Raw genomic sequence first — 22,066 nt, 5'->3', positions numbered from 1 at the left:
AACATTGAGCGTTTGAGAAGCAAAAATGTTTTAAATTTTTTTATTTTTAATTTTCAAAGTTTTCAACTGTCGAAAAAACCATGGCATATAAAATGGACCAAGCATTTTTTAAGGGGACAATGTTAAATAGATTTCCTGAGCTAGTTCCTTTTTGTGACTGACGTTTTACTTAGCATAACATCCTTGGGGTTCATCCACATGGTAGCACATGTCAGAATTTCCTTCTTTTCTAAGGCTGAATGATATTCCAATGTGTGGACAGGCCACACTTTGTTCTATCCATTCATCCTTTGATGGACACTTGGGTTGCATCCACCTCTTGGCTACTATGAATAATGCTGCTATGAACATGGATGTGAAAAATCTCCCTTCTCTGCTTTCAAAACTTTTGCATAAATACCCAGAAGTGGAATTGCTGGATCACCTGGTGGTTCTATTTTTAATTTTTGAGAAACTGCCATACTGTTTTCTAGAGTGGTAGTGACTAACACTTTCACTTCACTTTCAGAAGCCATAGTGTTTTTAGCTGAACCTAGGGTCACTCAGAGAGTAAGGCACAGAAATTCTGGTCTCCTTCAAAATGGTTTTTTGTTTTGGTATGTGAAGGCAGTACGGGGTCATGATTAGGAGTAGGGCAAACAGAGCTGGGTTCGAATCTCAGTTCCATGAACAACTGGCTTTTTGACAATCTCTTTAGGTCATGATCTACTCAGCTATGAAAAGCATAATAGTGGTATTTGGTTCGTGAGGCATCATAAGGATTAATTAAGATCACATACAGGTTACTAAGGATGGAAACTCAGGGTGGCTGGTGCTTTTGTTCAGAAAAACACATCAACACTTTCATGAAGAAAAATCAGAGCAGAGCAGCATCTGGAATGGAGAAGTTGGAATACAGGGGGAATAAATTGCTCTGGAACCGGAATATTGAGAAACTGGGCTTTTCCACAGGCAGTCTGGGACTCCTCCAGGCTGAGACAAGAGAGTTGGAAGGAGAAAGATCTCAAGAGGGAGAGGAAGGAAACTTCAAAATGGCAGACCTCCGAGCCCTCGGTGAGAGAGGCCAGAGATGAATATCTAACAAGTGCAATCAGCCAGGAAATTGTGGGATGTTTAATTTGAAGTTGCTTCTGAGCATGAGCTACCTTGGTGATGGACAAGGAAGCCTGGCGTGCAGCAGTCCATAGGGTTGCAAAGAGTCGGACACAACTGAGTGACTGAACTGAACTCTGAGCATGAGCCCTTAGAGAACTCTTTCTTGGTTTGCTATGGAATTCTGGGTCTCACAGATGTGAGACCTATAGGTGTTCAAAGCCAGGCACTTGGGAGACTCATTCCTTAAGGAGAAGCTCCAGGCTTGTACGTTCCCTCCTGATGGTGGGTTGCCATGCCAGGGTGGGGTTTATGGTGACACTGTGTCTCAGCCTTTCCTTCCCCTTTATGTTTTTGCCTCACTGCACAGCTTATGGGATCTTAGTCTCCCAACCAAGGATTGAACCCAGGGCCCCGGCAGTGGAAGTACCAAGTCCTAACCACTGGACCACCAGGCAATTCCCATCCTTCCCTCCTTGATGTGGCTCTTGCCTGGTTTGCTGATGTAAAGGAGCTGCTCAGCTACATTTCTGTGGAAATGGTTCCATATGGAGCTGTAGATTTGGCGTGTCCAAGGGAGGAGGGATGTTCAGGATCGTCCTATGGCGCCATGTTGGACCCCATCCTGAGGTAACTCCTCATCCTTCACTGTCCTGTGACTGCCCATCAGCAGCCTCGAATCTTCAGTAGACGGCTTCTACATTCCATAGGCTGGGGGACGTGCCCCCATTTTAATTTCACAAATGCTTATATTCACTGTTGACTGTGTGTCAGGCACGGTTAGAATCACTTCCCGAATGCTGACCCTCACATCAACCAGAGGACGAAACAGGCACAGGGCAGGGAAGTAACTCGTCCAAGGTCTCCAGGCTGTTCAGGGGTAATGCAGGGATTCTACCCTAGGCGGCACAGCCCTAGAGTCCCTGCCCCCAGCTACTCTGCTGTGCTTGCATGAAGGATGGGCAGCAGGAGCTGGGGGAGTGAGGTGATTTGCATGTACACCTGAGACTCTTCAGACACATCCTTCAAGAACAGGGGCCTCCCCTGGATATGAAGGAAGAGAACTCAGGGCTGTCTGATGACACGGGCCTGGCATCAGCCTGTGCTCAGTACAGAAGATCACTGCTCAGCATTAGCAGCCCTCCCACCCGCTTCTGACCATGTCCCTCCTGTGAACTGCACACCTCTGGCAACAAGGTCAGAATTCAACTTCCCACTTCTGCTGGGGTGCCCAGGAGGCCAGCTCCCTTTGCCACACCTCTCCCCAGATGCCAGGGCTCACAGCTCCTGGAATGGAATGGTCCCCATACAGCAGAGAGAGCATCCCCAGAGGCCAGGTGACTCCTGGGCCCTCCTGGAGGGCAGACCTCTCCCTAGGTCGCCCCCTCATAAGTGTGGTTGCTGAGCTGACTGATAATTATCTGGGCTTTTCCTTGCTTGATGCCCATGGGTGGCCTTGGGGTGGGAACTGGGTAGGGAGTGGCAGTCAGAAGCTCTCACCAGGGCTCAGATCCTAAACTGGTGTTTTTGTGCACGCATGCATGTGTGTGTAAGTGTGTGTGTGAGGGGTGGCATCCCTGTCCCTGCGTCCCACCTTCGATGACAAAGGAAAACAAATAAGATGAACAGGAAAAACCAGAGAAAGAGGGAAAAGGAAATGACTTCTCTCCTTCCTCTCTATCCTTGCGACCGCTGCTGCTTCCAGCCTCGTCTAGACTCTCTGATGGTTCAAGCCCCCAGGGAACATCTGGGGCACCTTTCTCTGCATCTTAAGGTAAGATCAAGTAGGCAGCCAGCAAGCAGAAAATAGCTCTAGAGGAGAATAAAGAACTATGTTGATGCTTTTAAAATTTGTTTTCTGCACAGGCTGATGATCAGGTAAACACTATAAGTGTTCACGAGTGGGCAGAGCGACCAAATTATAGAAAACACTCCCTGTGTGTGCTGTGGACCCATTCCCAGCCTCCTCCTCAATTCCTCCTACCTTCAAAATTAATTTCATCAGCCGGAAGGAAGAGCCTGAAGATCTCAGGAGTGCGTGCTCTCAAAACAAGTTGTTTTTCATCTGAAAATCAGGAGAATTTGGCTCGAAAAAACAACTGCCTATGGCACGAACGTGGCAGCGGGATGTGGGCATGTGAAACAGGATGGTAGGGTTCTTCCTGAAGATACTGACTCCAGGGGAAGGCCCTTCTGCTGCAGTAGCCTCAGCACCCAGCACACAGGAACCCCCCACAAATGCACTGAGACCCCCGGGGAGAATCGCCAGGCAGGCAGGCCCTCTTCAGGCACACTAGGTCTTCGCTGCAGACAGTGCCCCAGGCTCGCTTGAGCCACTCTAGTCCTGTCACCTCCAGTCTTGAGCACCACAGCCACCCTTGGGTCCTGATCTAAAGTGTTCCCTTAGCTTTTGACCTAGCTATTGAACTAGAAAGTAATCCTTCAGATCGATTTTTCCCATTTGCAGAACGATACAGGCACAAAGCTGCTCACTGCTGCAGTGTCCATAACAGCCCCAAACTGGAAACCTAATTGCCCGTTGGAACAGGACTAGCTAAATTGAATCTGATGTGCCCAGACTGTCGAATAATAAACAGTCCTTCAGTATGTGCTGGCAGGGAAAGTTCTGGGAGTAATACTGCTGGCTGCAGAAAGTTCCATGCAGACCAATGTGTGATCATATCATCTCAGTCTTAGTTGGATGTCCCCCAAGGCAGACCTTGAGACAAGAATCTGGGTGCATGTCATTAATTGGGAGGCGATCCAAGAAGCACAGTGGGGAAGAGGGAAGTGAGACGGGGGCAGGGGGATGCCAATAAAGACTGTGTCAGTGAGTGGGTCCCTGCTGGAGGCAAATGGGGCTTAGTCCCCTGGAGACCCGCTGAGGGTCCATGTGGAACATGCCTCAGGATCATGCCACCAAGGTGCTGGTAAGCCAGGGTATTTATCCATGAACTCTGGCCCCTCATTGATTGAGAGGTATTTATTTCTGGACTCTTACATCTAGCCAATCCCGAGTATCAGCGGGTTATCTTCTTGGCCAGAGATCATCCTGATGCAGAGAGATACAGGAAAAGGTAGGCTTTGACAGAAATGTCTGCAGGTACCTCTGGGAGTTGGTGGGGGAGATCTAGGGGTGGTGAGTGGGTATGACAGACAGCATCTGCTGTGACCCTATTTGCATATCAAAAAAATTTTTAAGACTTCCCTTGCAGTCCAGTGGTTCAGAATCTGCCTGCCAATGCAGGGGACACAGGTTTGATCCCTTGTCCGGGAAGATCCCACGCGTTACGGGGAAACTAAGTCCCTGCGCCACTACTGAGCCCAAGTGACACAACTACTGAAGCCCACACATCCTAGAGTCCATGTTTCACGACGAGAGAAGTCACTGCGATGAGAGGCCGGCACCCCACAGCTAGAGAGCAGATCCGCTCACCACAGCTAGAGAAAGCCCCCACACAGCAAAGAAGAGCCAGCACAGCCCCCAGAGAAAAAATATTTAAATATATAGATATCATAGATATATTTGGGGAAATTCTAGGGATGTGGGCCTGAAGGCCTAGGGCATATGCTGCAGAGAGGCCTTTTTCACCTTGACCCCTTCTATAGGATTTGCATTAAAAAAAAAATTCCACATATTCCTGAAATCATTGAAAAGAATGGTTAATCATTTTAAAATTGCTCCCTCCACAGCTACTAAAGCCCCCACTGAATGTTTCTGCCCTCCTTGAGTCTTTTCCAGAACCAAACAATAATTCCTTGCATGTCTTACGTGGATTAAGCATAGCAAAACCCATTTTACCTGCAACACAGGAGACCCCGGTTCAATTCCTGGGGCTAGAGGAGGGATAGGCTACCCACTCCAGTATTCTTGGGCTTCCCTTGTGGCTCAGCTGGTAAAGAATCCACCTTGCAATGCGGGAGACCTGGGTTTGATCCCTGGGTTGGGAAGGTCCCCTGGATAAGGGAAAGGCTACCCACTTCAGTATTCTGGCCTGGAGAATTCAACAGACTGTATAGTCCATGAGGTCGCCAAGAACTGGACATGACTGAGTGACTTTCACTTTCAACCCATCTTACACACAGTATAGAAGCCAAGCTGTATGACTACCCTGGGAGGTGGGAGGTCAAGACCCAACTTTAGTAATGGGGACACTGAGGTTTAAAGAACCTAACTTTAACTTGTTCAAAGTCATACAGTAAGAGTAGGGGCCCAGGTGTGGAACCACAATTTGAACCAAAACTGCCTGGCTTCTGAGCCTATGCTGGCAGCCATGATGATGCTTCCACAGCTTTTCCTCCTTCTCTCTCAGAGACACTTTAATTCTTCTTCGGACCAACCATTTCCCCTTCCCCACATGCTTAAGAAGCTACTGAAAAAAGACCCCAAATACCCAAAGCAATCCTGAGAAAGAAAAACAGAGCTGCAGGAATCAGGCTCCCTCTCTTCAGACTATAATATAAAGCTACAGTAATCAAAGTAGCATGGTATTGTCACAAAAACGGAAATACAGATCAATGGAAGAGAACAGAAAGCCCAGAAATGCAGATTTTTTACCAACTAAGCTATCAGTTCAGTTCAGTCGCTCAGTCATATCCGACTCTCCGTGACCCCATGAATCGCAGCACGCCAGGCCTCCCTGTCCATCACCAACTCCCGGAGTTCACCCAGACTCATGTGCGTCGAGTCAGTGATGCCATCAGTCATCTCATCCTCTGTCGTCCCCTTCTCCTCCTGCCCCCAATCCCTCTGAGCATCAGGGTCTTTTCCAATGAGTCAACTCTTCGCATGAGGTGGCCAAAGTATTGGAGTTTCAGCCTCAGCATCAATCCTTCCAATGAACACCCAGGACTGGCCTCCTTTAGGATGGACTGGTTGGATCTCCTTGCAGTCCAAGGGACTCACAAGAGTCTTCTCCAGCACTACAGTTCAAAAGCATCAATTCTTCAGTGCTCAGGGAAGCCCAAATCCATGCACCTATGGTCAATTAATCTATGACAGAGGAGGCAAGATTACATAATGGAGGAAAGACTATCTCTTCAATGAGTAGTGCTGGGAAAACTGGACAGCTACCTGTAAAATAATGAAATTAGAACATTCTCTAACACCATACACAAAAATAAACTCAAAATAGATTAAAGACCTAAATGTCCAATTGGATATTATAAAATTCTTAGAGGAAAACATAGGCAGAATACTCTGACATAATAGGCAGATACTCTGCAGCAATATCTTTTTGGATCCACCCCTTGTGTAATAAAAATAAACAAATGGGACCTAATTAAACTTAAAACCTTTTGCATGGCAAAGGAAACCATAAACAAAATGAAAAGACAACCCTTTGAATGGGAGGAAATATTTGTAAACAAAGCAACTAACAAGACATTACTCTCCAAAATATACACACAGCTCATGCAGCTCAAAATCGAAAAAAACAAACAGCCCAATCAAAAAATGGGCAGAAGATCTAAATAGATCGCAGATGGCTAATGAACATATGAAAAGATGCTCAATATTGCTCATTATTAGAGAAATGCAAATAAAAACAACAATGAGGTATCACCTCACATGGGTCAGAATGGCCGTCATCAAAAAGTCTACAAATACTAAATGCTGGAGAGGCTGTGGAGAAAAGGGAACCTTCCTACACTGTTGGTGGGAATATAAATTGGTACAACCAGTACAGAGAACAGTATGGAATTTCCTTTTATAAAAGTTTTTTTTAATTTATTTTTAATTGGAGGATAATTGCTTTACAAAGTTGTGTTGGTTTCTGCTGTACAACAACATAAATCACCCATAAATATACATATATCTCCTTCCTCTTGAACCTCCTTCCCACCTTAACTCCCAGAAGTTCCTTTAAAAAAACCTAAAAACAGAACTACCACATGATCCAGAAATCTCACTCCTGGGAATATATCCAGAGGAAACCATAATTTGAAAAGATATATGTATCCCAGGAGAAGGCAATGGCACCCCACTCCAGTACTCTTGCCTGGAAAATCCCATGGACGGAGGAGCCTGGTAGGCTGCAGTCCATGGGGTCGCTAAGAGCTGGACACGACTGAGCGACTTCACTTTCACTTTTCATTTTCATGCAGTGGAGAAGGAAATGGCAACCCACTCCAGTGTTCTTGCCTGGAGAATCCCAGGGACAGCGGGGCCTGGTGGGCTGCTGTCTATGGGGTCGCACAGAGTCGGACACGACTGAAGCGACTTATCAGCAGCATATGCATCCCAATCTTCATTGCAGCACTATTTACAATAGCTAAGACATGGAAGCAACCTAAATGTCCACTGACAGAGGAATGGATAAAGAAGATGTGGTACACACATACATATATATAGTCATTTAAAAAAAAAGAGACAATGTCATTTGCAGCAACATGGATTGACCTGGAGATTATCATACTGAGTGAAGTCAGAAAGACAAAGACAAATACTGTATGATATCACTTATATATGAATGTAAAAAAATGATACAAATGAACTTATTTACAAAACAGAAACAAACTCACAGACATAGAAAACAGACTTTAGGAGTTTGAGATTAACATATAAACACTGCTATATAAATAAATAATGAACAAGGACCTACTTGCTCCTTGGAAGAAAAGCTATGACCAACCTAGACAGCTTATTAAACAGCAGAGACATTACTTTACCAACAAAGGTCCATCTAATCAAAGCTATGATTTTTCCAGTGGTCATGTATGGATGTGAGAATTGGACTATAAAGAAAGCTGAGTGCCAAAGAATTGATGCTTTTGAACTGTGGTGTTGGAGAAGACTCTTGAGAGTCCCTTGGACTGCAAGGAGATCCAAACAGTCCATTCTAAAGGAAAGCAATCCTGAATATTCATTGGAAGGACTGATGCTGAAGCTGAAACTCCAATATTTTGGCCACCTGATGCGAAGAACTGACTCATTGGAAAAGATCCTGATGCTGGTAAAGACTGGAGGTGGGAGAGAAAGGGAAGACAGAGGATGAGATGGTTGGATGGCATCACCGATGCAATGGACATGAGTGTGAGTAGGCTCCGGGAGTTGGTGATGGACAGGGAAGCCTGGTGTGCTGCAGTCCTTTGGGGTCGCAGAGAGTCGGACACAACTGAGTGAACTGAACTGAAGGACCTACTGCATAGCACAGGGACCTCTACTCAATAATCTGTAGTAACCTATGTGGGAAAGAATCTGAAAGAGAATGGATATTACATATACATAACTGAATCACTTTGTTGTAAATCAACTATACTCTAATATTTAAAAAGTTAAAATAAGAAAAAGAGAAGCTACTGGTCCCTCATCACCCAGACACAATGTGGAGACAGGGAGGAACAGTTCTTTTAGTGGAGTCATTCCCCTCTAGCATGGGCTAAATTGTGTATCCCACCCCCAAATATACAGGCAGACCTCAGAGATACTGTGGGTTTGGTTACAGACCACTGCGATAAAGCGAGTATTACAATAAAGCAAGTCACACCCATTTTTGGTTTTCCATCGCATATGATAGTTATGTTTACACTATACCATTGTCCATTAAGTGTGCAATAGCATTATATCTTCAAAAATGTATATATCAATGTGAAAATATGTTATTGCTAAAAAAAAAAAAAAGGGAACCATCATCTGAGCCTTCAGTTTATGGTAACCTTTTTGTTGGTGGACAAGCTTGCTTCATTGTGGATGGCTGCTGACCGATCAGGGTGTTCGTTGCCAAAGGTTGGAGTGTCTCTGGCGAGTCTCAAAATAAGACGACAATGAAGTTCTCTGAATCAATTGACTCTTACTTTCATGAAAGATTTCTCTGTAGCATGCAGGGCTGTTTGATAGCATTTTACTCACAGTAGAGCTTCTTTCAAAATGTGAGTCAGTTCTCTTAAACCCTGCCACTGCTTTATCAACTAAGCTTATGTTATATTCTAAATCCTTTGTCGTCATCTCAACAATCTTCACAGCATCTCCACCAGGAGTACACTCCATCTCAAGAAACCACTTTCTTTGCTCATCCATGAAGAGCAACTCATCTGTTCAAGTTTTATCATGAGACTGCAGCAATTCAGTCGCATCCTCAGGCTCCACTTGTAATTCTAATTCTCTTGCTATTTCCACATCTGCAGTTCCTTCCTTCCCTGAAGTCTTGAACCCCTCAAAGTCATCCAGGAGGGTTGGAATCAACTTCTCCCAAATTCCCGTTAAGGTGATATTTTGACCTCTTCCCACAAATCATGAAAATTCTTAATAGCATCTAGAATGGTGAATCTTTTCCAGAAAGTCTTCAATTGGCTTTGCCCAGATCCATGATCGGAGAAGGCAATGGCACCTCACTCCAGTACTCTTGCCTGGAAAATCCCATGGACGGAGGAGCCTGGTAGGTTGCAGTCCATGGGGTCGCTGAGGGTCAGACACGACTGAGCGACTTCACTTTCACTTTTCACATTCATGCATTGGAGAAGGAAATGGCAACCCACTCCAGTGTTCTTGCCTGGAGAATCCCAGGGACGGGGGAGCCTGGTGGGCTGCCATCTATGGGGTCGCACAGAGTCAGACATGACTGAAGTGATTTAGCAGATCCATGAGAGGAAGAATCACTATCTGTGGCAGCTATAGCCTTATAAAATGTATTTCCTAAATAATAAGACTTGAAATGACTCCTTGATCCATGGGCTACAGAATGGATGCTGTGCTTAGCAGGCATGAAAACAACACTAATCTCATTGCACATCTCCATCAGAACTCCTGGGTAACCAGGTACATTGTCACTGAGCAATAATATTTTCAAAGGACTCTTTTCTTCTGAGCAGTAGGTCTCAACAGTGGAGACCTTCAAATATTCAGTAAGACAGAAAGAGAAGAAAAAGTCGCTCAGTCGTGTCTGACTCTTTGCAATCCCATGGAATAGTCCATGGAATTCTCTAGGCCAGAATACTGAAGTGGGTAGCCTTTCCCTTCTCCAGGGGATCTTCCCAACCCAGGGATTGAACCCAGGTCTCCTGCATTGCAGGTGGATTCTTTACCAGCCGAGCCACAAGGGAAGCCCAATACTCAGTAAACTCTGTTGTAAACACATGGGCTGTAATCCAGGTTTGTTGCTCCATTTATAGAGCAGAGGCAGAGTAGATTTAGCATAATTCTTAAGGCTCCTAAGATTTTCAAAATTGTAAATGAGCAATGACTTCAATTTACTGGCGCCAGCTGCAGCATTAGCTCCTAACAAGTCATCCTGTCCTTTGAAGCCGAGCAGTGACTTCTCCTCTCTGGCTATGAAAGTCCTAGAAGGCATCATCTTCCAAGAGAAGGCTGTTTTATCTATACTGAATATCTGCTGCTTAGTGTAACCACTTTCACTAATGATCTTAGATTTCTGGACAACTTGCTACAGTTTATCCATCAGCACTTGCTGTTTCATGGTGTACTTTTGTTGTTCTGGAGACAGCCTCCTTCCTTAAACCTCATGAATCAACCTCTGCTAGTTTCACACTTTTCTTCTGCAGCTTCCTCACCTCTCTCAGCCTTCACAGAACTGAAGAGAGTTAGGGCCTCACTCTGGTTTAAGCTTTGGCTTAAGGGAATGTTGTGGCTGCTTTGATCTTCTATCCAGACCACTAGAACTTTGTCCATATCAACAATAAGATTGTTTTGCTTTATAATTTGTTTTTTCTTCCCCCATTTTCTTGTTTGTTTTGCCATACCATGCGGCAAGTGGGATCTTAGTTCCCCAACCAGGGATCAAATCCGTGTCCCCTGCGGTGGAAGTGTGGAGTCTTAACCCCTGGACTGCCAGGGAACTCTCACTTTCTTATCATTTGTGTGTTCCCTGGAGTAGCATTTCTAATTTCATTCAAGAACTTTTCCTTTGTATTCATAACTTGGTTAACTGTTTGGTCCAAGAGGCCTAGCTTCTGACCTGACCTATCTTGCCAACCAGTCCATTCCAAAGGAGATCAGCCCTGGGATTTCTTTGGAAGGAATGATGCTAAAGCTGAAACTCCAGTACTTTGGCCACCTCATGCGAAGAGTTGACTCATTGGAAAAAACTCTGGTGCTGGGAGGGATTGGGGGCAGGAGGAGAAGGGGACGACAGAGGATGAGATGGCTGGATGGCATCACTGACTCGATGGACGTGAGTCTCAGTGAACTCCAGGAGTTGGTGATGGACAGGGAGGCCTGGCGTGCTGCGATTCATGGGGTCGCAGAGTCGGACACCACTGAGCAACTGATCTGATCTGATCTTGGCTTTTGATGTGCCTTTCACACTAACTTCATCATTTCTAGCTTTTGATTTAAAGTGAGAAACATTACCATCTTTCTAAATTCCATATATATGTGTTAGTATACTGTATTGGTGTTTTTCTTTCTGGCTTACTTCAGTCTGTATAATAGGCTCCAGTTTGTAAAGTAATTAGCCTCAATTAAAATAAATAAATTTAAATTTAAAAAAATAAAATAAAGTGAGAAACATGCAGCCCTTCCTTCCACTTGAACATTTAGAAGCCACTGCAGGGTTATTAACTGGCCTAATTTTGATATTGTTGTCTCAGGGAATAGGGAAGCCCAAGGAGGAGAAAGGGGATGGGGGAATGGCTGGATGGTGGAAGAGGAGTCAGAACACACACTGGTTACGTTCATGATCTTATATGGTCACGGTTCTTGGCACCCCCAAACAATGACAATAGTAACACCAAACACCAAACACAGATCACCAAAACAAATGTAGTAACAATGAAAAAGTCATAAATATTGCAAGAATTACCAAAACGTGACTCAGAGAAACGAAGTGAGCAGATGCTGTTAGAAACATTGCACCCACAGACTGCCCGACCAAGGGTTGCTACAAACCTTCAAGTTTTAAAAAAACACAACTTCCACAAGGCACAATAAAGCAAACACAGTAAAATGAGGCATGGTTGTATGTTGAAGTCCTAATCCCTCAGTACTTCAGAATGTGATCTTATTAAGGTATAAGGTTTTATAGAGGTAATCACATTAAAATGAAGTCATTGGAGTGGGCCCTAGTCCAGTATGACTTGCGTCTTTATAAAAAGGGGAAATTAGGAGAAAGACACACACCAAGGAACACCGAAGACTGCAGCAAACCTGTAGAATCTAGGCGAGAGGCCTGAAACATTCTCCCAGACGCCCTCAGGAGGAACCAACCCTGCCCACACCTTGATCTTGGACTTCTAGCCCCCGGAACAATGGGACAATATTAATACGTTTCTGTCGTTTATACCACGCTCACTCTATGGTACTTTGTTACGGCAACCCCCAGAAACTAATACATCCTCTTTCAAGGCTGTCGCAACCTTGTCACCTTTCACTCTGGCAGGAATTAGCCCCCCAGTTCAGAAATCTAGGGGAAAAGTGACAGAAGGCAGTTTTTACACACACCCCCATCTCACCTCTGACGCTTTCCCCAGATGGGCTAAAATGTCTTGTTGACATCTAGAGGATGAGATGGCTGGATGGCATCACTGACTTGATGGACGTGAGTCTGAGTGAACTCTGGGAGTTGGTGATGGACAGGGAGGCCTGGCGTGCTGTGATTCATGGGGTTGCAAACAGTCGGACACAACTGAGCGACTGAACTGAACTGAGACATGAAAAGTCCTAGCCAAAGGCTTCCAGAATCATAATTTTTCCTTTCATGGCTGAATGAATGGATAAGTGAATGAATGAAGTCAAAAATCACTAATGCCCTTAGCCTTGCTCTAAATAGAAGTTTTGCCGTTTATGAAATTTTGGCCCACAAATTTTGATAGAAAACTAAGTACCAGAAAATTAAAAAGCATACTGACTCTGCTGACATGAACAGGAGGAGTGAGTGGTGGTCCCTCTGGATTAAGGAACAAACGGACCCAAGGACAGTTATGGGAATCCAACCTGCTCACCAACAGAAGGACCTCACCAATAGTCTGTGTTTCCCTTACTCTTTCTCCTGTCTTACTGCAAATCTTTTGTGAAGTATCATGTTATCAGTGTACAGCTCAATGAATTTCTACAAAGTAAACTCATACGTTCTTCAGGACTGAGGTGAAGATACATTTTGATGTATTAGTCATTCTGATGGGTATATTACAATCTCAGAGTGGTTTGAATTTACATTTCCTGGATGACCAAGGTTGTTGAACACCTTTTCCTGTACGTGTTGACTTCCTCCTTTCGATCACTGGCCCATTCCTTCCTCCCTTATTTCTCTCTCAAAGTCCTCCCTTTTCTTATTTAAGAGCCAGTCGCCCAAGCACAGGGAGAGGGGCTTTTTTGGAGTTTACCAAAGGCAACTGCATCCCCCTCTGCCCATGTCCTTGCTCTCTTATGGTCTCCAAGTGCCACAGACGTCGAATGTCACTGCCCCAACACAGACGGGCCCCAGCAGGGATTTTGTACATGTGGATAGGAATGCAGTTTCCGTATTCAGGCCTTGCCCGGTCTGCCTACCTTGCAGAATTATTTTTCATCACATAAGACTCTGCAAAAGGCCTTGAGTTGCCGAGAGGAAATGTGCTGCACAAAATGCAAAATAACAAAAGCATTGCTAGCAAAGAATGGGAGGAAATCCATCACGCCCTTGTCAGTGGGAGGCTGCTGGCAGACTCATCCCCACCTTAACCTAAAAAGCAAGCTCTGCAGGCTCTAGACAGCCTCCTGGCCCCCCGCCTGGCCAAACACTCAATAATTCGCCTATCAATTAAGCCCGAGGAGAAGGCTATGAGAAGCTGGAGGAGACAGGATGTGAGCAAGAGCGAGGGAGAAAGGCAGGCAGTTGAGCAGAAATTGCTGGTTTGTCTAAGGCCTCTCGGATTAACCTTATCCTGGCTCTCCCAAATGACTAAGAACTGCTCAGTCTGTCCATCCATGAAATGGGCCTAACTGAACCAAACAGTACTTCTACTTTGCAGACATCAAAAACATAACTTTCATAAAAGCTTAAATCACTTGCAGTTACAGAAAGCAGCAAGGAGGCAAAACCAAGATGCTTAGCTGAATCTAACCCTAAGAAAACATCAAGCAAACCCAAATTGAGTGACATTTTGCAAAATGGTCCTGTACTTTTCAAAACTGTCAGCATCAGTAACATCAAAGGTCAGGCTAAGGAGAGCTGGTGCAGGCTGAAAGGGAATGAAGTAACCAGGCAACCAGAGATCATATGTGATCCTGGATTAAACTCTGGAGCAGAAAAACTACTAAAAGGGACATTTCAGGACAACTATTGAAATTTGAATATGTGCTCTGTATTAGATAATAGTATTGCATTGATGTTAAATTTCCTGAATGTGATCATTGTACTGGGATGATGTAAGCAAATGTCTTTGTTCTTTGGAGAATCACACTCAAGATTTAGGAGTCAAGGACCCAATGTCTGTAACTGACTGAAATTATTCCATCAAAATAATCAGTGTGTGTGTAGAGAGAGAGAGAGACAGAAAATAGCAGAATGTCAACAATGGGTGAATCTGGGTGAAGTGTATGTGGAAGTCTGTGGCTTTATTCCTGCAATTTCAATTTTCAAACTAAAATTTTGAAAAATATACATACGAGATGCTCAGGTCAGATTTAACAGTGGATCCCAGGTCGGCACAAGAAGACTGTGATTTCAGAGGGATGATGGCGGGGAGGTGTAAGTCCGCGAAACAGGTGAATCTGATGGGTTCCCTAGCCTCCAACCTGCTAAACAAACCCGAATCTAACTCACATGTCCACCTTCAAGAAGGGAGATTTCATTCACAATTCATGGCAAAATCTTCACCATTCTAGAAACAGGTTTTGTGGATGGAGTCATGTGTTCCACTGCTGTGTAAGCTAATTCTGTTAGGGGCTTCCTTCCTCTTAGGAATGCAACCCTGGAAACCGTCCTGACCTTCAGCAGGCCCGTGCCAGTACACCTAGAGTTTCTTCCCACTGGTCCATACCCTGCTGTACTGGTTGCTGAATGTTTGGAATATCATCTCTGGCTGGAAGGAACAGCTCCTCCCTACTAGAGGTTGTGTACCTGCATGTGATGCCTGGAACTGCAGCAGCCTTTTTGGGACCAGTTGGAGGTTGACACTGACACATGTGCCCAGAAAGGCAAAGCTGAGAGGATCAGAGAAGAGAGAACCTAGAAGTATCGTCTTAGGGATCTTCTTGTGTTGGGAGTTTCTGTCACTTGCAGCCAATAGCATCCTAAGATGGCAGCCTAGACATAATCTGAGCCCTTTGAAAGGCGCCCCTAACTGAGGGCAGTTGGAACAGAAAGGCCTGCCTATCTCAATACACAATCACCCATGAGAGTCTAGGTAGAATGAGGTATGGGCATGAACTGGTAAATGAGGCCCCCGTGGTATGGCCCAAGACATCTTAGGGCATATGCGTGAGCTAGAGGTCTGGGGCACTCCCTTCTGTCAAGAAGAGACCACTAGAAAAGCAGAATTTCTTAACAGGTTTCATGGAGTAACCAAGGACCCAGAGATCCTGCTAGGAGTCTGGGAGGCAGGGCAACAGAGCATGGAGTAGGGACTCCTATGGGAGGAGCATAAACCAAGGTGGAGGTTGTCTCCACAGAGCACTCTGCATTGCCATAACAGTCATAATCACGTGAAAGCTTTCAGTCTGAACACTCTTCTGAATTCCCCAGTGTTCACCAAGATGCACTGTCTCACTCTTTCCTCATAGAACCACAGATCACAGCCCGCTAGGGTATTAAGAAGCCCGAGAGACGACTATATAGAAACTCAAAGAGGGCAAGTCACTTCCTCCACAGAGGGCCAACCAACCTGCTAACTTGGTCTGGCCTCGATGGAGTAGGTACTGCCACATGTCTCTTAAGCCCTGGCAAACACAAGAAGGGGGTCCCAGAAGTTGGCCTTGTGTTTCTGAAGTTGCCTCTTCCTTCTTCCGCCTGGACTCTGTGCTGCACGGAGTACCGTGCTGTCCAGCGCGGGGTAAGTGCATGCACCACTGTCCCCACCAGCACCTTTGTTTTGGCCCAGACCTGACCTTGACTTAGAAGTTGGCATTCTTCATGTAACTCACAGAGAATCCACTGGCTCCCAAAGCATCCGTGGGCCATGCGGGCTGTAATGTTGAATTTGTGGGAAGGTGGAGGAGCAGGGCTATGCGGCACGTGTTGGGGGAGGGGGCATCTTTCACCCGGAATTCAGTGTGGAGGCGTGAGAGGCAGAGGTGCTGAGCATGTCCCGTGGCAAAGGGACTAGAAATTCTCATCATAAATCAGACAGTTATAACCACCCTGGAGGCCACCAACAGGCAGCTTCTGGACACAGTGACTATCCTGGGATGCTCACTGGTGCAGAGTAGGGCAAAGGTACTGTGAGCTTAAGATGCTAGGATCAACTCTTGGTCAACGCTGGGAGGAATTCAGTGTTTAAATAACACAATTTTGCTGCTCTTGGGTTGACAACTCCAGAGTAGCTCTTGCAGAGTCTCCGGGGGGCTCCAGCATGACTGAGCCCCTAGATGCCCACCTGCTCCTCAGCTTACCCTTCACTGGTTTCCTGCCCCTCCCCCTCAGTGTGCTTCCTGAGGTCACCTCCCAAATGAACTCCCTGTCTCCAAGTCTTCATTTTTAGGCTCTGCTTTTAGAAGGAACTCAGATTTAGACCACATCAAAGGTCCACCCTTCCCGACAACTGCCAACCGTGCCTTCCTCTTTCCCCTCTCCCTCCCTGGCCCCAGTCATCTTAGCGTCAGTGTCTTCTCTCCTGGATCTCGCTCCCAGCCCACATGACCTCCTGAGAGCAGCTCTTGTACTGCCCAGATTCTCTGCCCTTGCTCCGCTCACCCCCATTACAAGGTCCAGTGGAGTTTTTCCAGTAATTTGGGGCAACAGGAAAGTCTACCCCGAGATCTGGACTTAACCTAGAGGAAGGAATAAGGAAACAAAATAGCGGTACTCATATTATTTGCTCTGTTACTGAACAGCATCTCTCATGATACCCAGCAGATAGGTGAGGTAGCAGATTCAAGCTGGCCACTTCTGGTTTCACACTCCTCCCATTGAGAGAAGAGAGTCTAGGCTCCCATCCCAACCCCTCTGATCTGGGTGGCCTCTGTGACTTCTTTGATGAATAGAATACGGCAGAAGGGAAATATGCCACTTTGGGTGCTCAGGCCTCAAGCAATTGGCAGCACTTCCTGTCTCTTGGAACACTCACTCTTATAGCCGCCATGTGCAAAGTCATACTCATCTACTGGAGAGACCCTGAGTGACATAAAGAGGGAGTTCAGCTCAGTAACCCAAGCCTTCTAGCCTTTCCTGCCCAGGTACCTGACTTGGTCCACCTTGACCTTCCAGACCAACCAGGCTGCCAGCAAATACCACTGAGTAATCGCAGCCATGTGACAAGGAGCAAAAGAATCGCCCAGCCAAGCCCTATGTGAATTCTGACCCCCAAAGTTGTGAGATATAATAAAATGATTTTCTTTGGAAGCCACTATATGGGGACTATTATCCAGCAATAGATCACAGGAATAGTAGGCAATGAAGAAATGCTTCCTGAATGAAAAAGCGAAGGAAGGGTAGGAAAGGAGGTCGCCCAGAGGAGATGAGGGAGAAAAAGGCAAGTCCCAGTTCTCAGGAGGCTGTACTGGGGCTGAGTAAATGTCAGGTACTTGCCATGCTCATAGCCCCATCTTCAGGACAGCCAGGTTCCTTTTGCATTTAACTCTGTTGTCTTGTTACCATTGACCGGGTCAGGATTCAGCACCCCAGGAAAGACAGGAGATACTCTGGCTTGAGAACTCTGTCTGCCCCAAGCAAGGCTGGTGGGTCCATGCAGTGTAGTGTGGAGCCCACCCGATCAGACCAAGGTGTCCAAATCCAGTTCTGGGCACCTTGAGAGCAAGCAGTGGAAGCCAAGACAAGTTGGGTCTCAAGAACGGAGGTGGCCCCAGAATCTGGAACACCCAAGGACAAGACAGATGACAAATGTGGCCTCTGCTGTGGCTATTTCCAGAACCAAGGCAGCAGCCCTCCAGGGGCTCTCATAAACTCTCACACCTGTGTTAGCCTCTGCATCTCATTCTGCCTTGCAACCCAAGAACACCTAACAGGACGGAAAAAATCAAGTGAATAGCATGTCTGCGTGCATATGCTTCGAGCCTCGCCACTGGCTCAGCAGTAAAGAATCTGCCTGCCAATACAGGAGACGCAGGAGATGCAGGTCTGATCCCTTGACCGGGAAGATCGCCTGGAAGAGGAAATGGCGGCTCACTCCAGTATTCTTGCCTGAAGAATCCCATCGACAGAGGAGCCTGGCAGGTTACAGTCCGTGGGGTTGCAAAGAATTGGACATACTGAGCACACACACACAGCATACAAATGCTTCAGAAGTGCGTGTGTGTGTGTGTGTGCACGCCTGAGACTTGTGTGTGTAAGCGTGAGAGTGAGTGGTTTGCTAGGATCTCTGGGCTTAAACCTGGGAAATAAAATACCACCCCTCCTGGGTGTTTCCTCTTAGAAAAGATTTTCTTTACAATTTTCACTGTGGTGGGGTAAAAAGTCAGCCACTGTTGTAAAGGGTGGGACATTGTTTATAAAATATGTTTAAGCCTCATAGTTCAAACAGAATGTTAATGAGGAACCAATAAGATAAATCAGATAAAAGCCACACTGCCCTGATTTGAGCAGAGGCACAGAGCCTGATCATCGGTGCCAGCCTGATCATCGGTGCCCTTGGCCATGAGGTGGCCTCTGGGGTTCCCTAAGAGTTCAGAGATAGAGTATCCTGGATGAAACTGGAACCCTTGGATTCTAGGCCCTTCTCTGCCACTAGTTAACTCCATGACCTAATCTCTCCCAGCTTTCTTAACTATTAAATTAGGGACTGTACTAGGGACTGTAGCATCAGGATGCTCTCAGGTGTTTCCAATAAAAAGCATTTCACATAGAACAAGCAGCCCAGAGGTAGGTGGTCTGAGATTTGATGGCCAGATAGGTAGAAAGATCTTGGGTCCTTGACGACCTTTCTGTTTGATCATTTCCTCACAGTCACAAAATAACTGCTGCTGCTCCAGTATCTTATATCCTTACAAACAGCATCCAAAAGCAGGAAGAACGTTGGATGGGTGATGGTGGCAACAATCTCCTTAAACATTTCTCTTTTCTTGAAGAGAAAAAGACTTCTGAGAAACCCGCCACCAGGATCCCTGTTAAGTTCTATTGGGCAGGAAAGGGACTCCCTAAACTAAATCATCAAGAAGTAATGTTTGTAAAAACAACAACAACAACCACCCACCGTTTCCATAGGATCCAACTATCTCACTCCTGGGCACATATCCAGAAAAGACAAAAACTCTAATTTGAAAAGATACAGGCACCCTTATGTTCATAGCAGCACTGTTTACAATAGCCAAGACAAGGAAGCAACCTAAATGTCCATTGACAGAGGAACGGATAAAGAAGATGTGGTACACACATACAATGGAATACTACTCAGCCATAAAAAGGACCCAGTAATGCCATTTGCAGCAACATGGATGGACCCAGCGATCATCAAAGTGAAGCAAGCCAAACAGAACACATATCATATGATACTGCTTACATGTGGAATCTGAAAAAATGATACAAATGAACTTATCTACAAAACAGAAATAGACCCAAAGACACAGAAAACAAACTTATGGTTACCAAAGAAGAAGAGAGGAGGGATAAATTAGGAGTTTAGGATTAACATATAAATACTACTATACACAAAACACATAACCACCAAGGACCTATTGTATAGCACAAGGAGCTATATTCAATAGCTTGTAATAAACTATAATGGAAAAGAATCTGAAAAAGAATATATATATATATATGTATAACTGAATCACTTGGCTGTGCACCTGAAATTAATACAACATTGTAAATCAACTACAGTTTAAAAAAAAAAGTACTATTTGTACTATGGTTTAGTACAATTATGAATCATGTCCTGGAATTAAGCCCGCCTTTCACAAACACATTGCTATCCAACATCAGGAAAAATCTAGACTTTCATCAGCAAGCAACATGGGAGGTATAGCTATTGGTCAGCTCAAGGAGATGCAGCTCTCTGCCCCACAACCCTCACATTTTCAGCAGCTCTAAAGGTCCAACCAATCCCTGGGTCAAGAAGATCCCCTAGAGGAGGAAATGGCAACCCAATTCAGTATTCTTGCCTGGAGAATCCCATGGACAGAGGAGCCTGGCAGTCTACATTCCATACGGTCACAAAGAGTCGGACACCACTAGTGACTCAACAACAACAAAGATCCAACCAGACACTGACAGAGAAAATGCTTTGTCCACTCAAGGGGCCGAAAGACACTCAGTACCAAAGTTGTGCTCGAAGGTCTTGCACACTGGGACTTACCTGATACAGATAAGCATGATTCTGCTGGCTGAGAACCCTCTGTTTCCTGATGACTCTGACTCCACCCTTCAGAACCAGGCTGTACGGAGAGAAGATTTAACCCAAGTTGAGAATGTAACTCACAACCCTGGTTCCCATCCTCAGCAGGCAACCAGCATTCCAAGCCATCAGATCTAATGACCTAATCTCCTCTCCTTGCCAGGGTTTTGCATTGATTATTTGACTGTGTACAGGATCTGTGCTTGGACAGACACTGTTAGTAGTCAAGCTTCATCTGCCCTAGCACTGTGTAGACACAGGGCAGTGCAGTTCATGGCACCTGTGCATACCAGCCCTTAATCCACACTCCGCTCATAATGAACACGGGGGGCCTCCCTGCTGCGGACACTTCTGAGCACTGATTTTTTTTAACCTCCCCACAACCCCAAGACATCACTCTCCAATTTGTGAATCCAACCAGTTTGGGAAGGGTTTAAGAACACAATGCATATAGTCCTTACAGTTTCTTATGACAGAGGATGCAAGGAGCAGACCCCTATCATACCCGAGAGAAAACACAGAGGTACACAGTGGTTATTAATGTGGGAAGGTGGTAATTCACAGCTGATTAAAGTTTTATAGATGAGGTGGGGTTTTAGGCTGGCGCTATTGACCTAAGCCAGTTTGGTCTTGCATAAAAACCCACTAGGTTCTTTTTGGTAAATCTGTGAGAGAGGTGAAGTGAAGTGTAAGTCGCTCAGTCTTGTCCAACTCTTTGAGACCTCATGGACTATACAGTCCGTGGAATTCCCCAGGCCAGAATACTGGAGTGGGTAGCCTTTTCCCTTCTCCAGAGCATCTTCCCAACCCAGGAATTGAACCGGGGTCTCCTGCATTGCAGGTGGATTCTTTAGCAACTGAGCTATGAGGGAAGCCCTGTACCTTTCAGTAATTCGAGGAGGGTGAGGTCTTAGGGCCCCTCTCCATACCGTGCCACCAGGTTACTGTCAGAGGAAGTCTTTAAGCCAACTTCTGAACAAGCTACGCAAAGCAGCCGTATAACTGGTCCTGTAAATTCCATGACCTTCCAGCCCCCTATCCTTTACAAGCTCCAGCAGCGCCTCTCAGGAAAGTTTGCCCAAGGCAAATGCAAGGAAAGTCTTGCAGCGGGATTCTCTAACCTTCTAGTCTGACTCCAGGGGCACAAGATTCACCAATTCAGTCACTGGATGCTCGTAGGATCATTTAGGAATCAAGCCCGCGGGGCCATTCCTTCGAGAACCAACCACAGAGCGAACCGCATCTTCCCAGCCTGAGCCCTCCAAGTGTTGAAGTCCAGCTCTGATGCCTGACCAATCCACTCCCCCCTCGAACTGCTTCCGCCAGTGGGAACTCATTACTAAGGCCCTTTATGCTAATAAACAAGACCTCTGGGGCTGATTGAAGAAGCTCAGGTCTTGGTGGGCTCCAGAGCGTGGGCTTGGTGATAACATGCTACCTGACTATTCCTAAGTGCGTGTCACCAGTTAGGTCCAGTACCTTCTCCTAAAGTACATGAAACCGAATAGATAACAGATACATCCGGCCGCGGAATTTACATTACAGACACATAACAATTCTACGCTTCCTGCTCCCGTTGACACAAATAAAAGAA

General features: G+C 45.7%; 2 long non-coding RNA genes across 2 annotated transcripts in view; one reads left to right on the top strand and one right to left on the bottom strand.

Annotated features, from left to right (window-relative positions):
* LOC113887675 overlaps window positions 1-22,066 on the bottom strand; it is a 65,578-nt gene that overhangs the window by 42,450 nt on the left and 1,062 nt on the right. The window contains exon 2 of the long non-coding RNA XR_003509791.1: window positions 20,434-20,512. This is a non-coding gene — a long non-coding RNA (uncharacterized LOC113887675). The remainder of the gene's footprint in view (window positions 1-20,433; window positions 20,513-22,066) is intronic.
* On the top strand, window positions 1,493-4,945 carry LOC113887676. Its single transcript, XR_003509792.1, has 3 exons — window positions 1,493-1,722; window positions 2,798-2,866; window positions 2,959-4,945. It is a non-coding gene; the product is annotated as an uncharacterized LOC113887676 (long non-coding RNA).

The sequence above is a fragment of the Bos indicus x Bos taurus genome, chromosome X (genome assembly GCF_003369695.1).
Source record: "Bos indicus x Bos taurus breed Angus x Brahman F1 hybrid chromosome X, Bos_hybrid_MaternalHap_v2.0, whole genome shotgun sequence".
NCBI lineage: Eukaryota > Metazoa > Chordata > Mammalia > Artiodactyla > Bovidae > Bos > Bos indicus x Bos taurus.
Note: the sequence above shows the minus strand (reverse complement) of the source record. Positions and strands in the feature narration are given on the sequence as shown.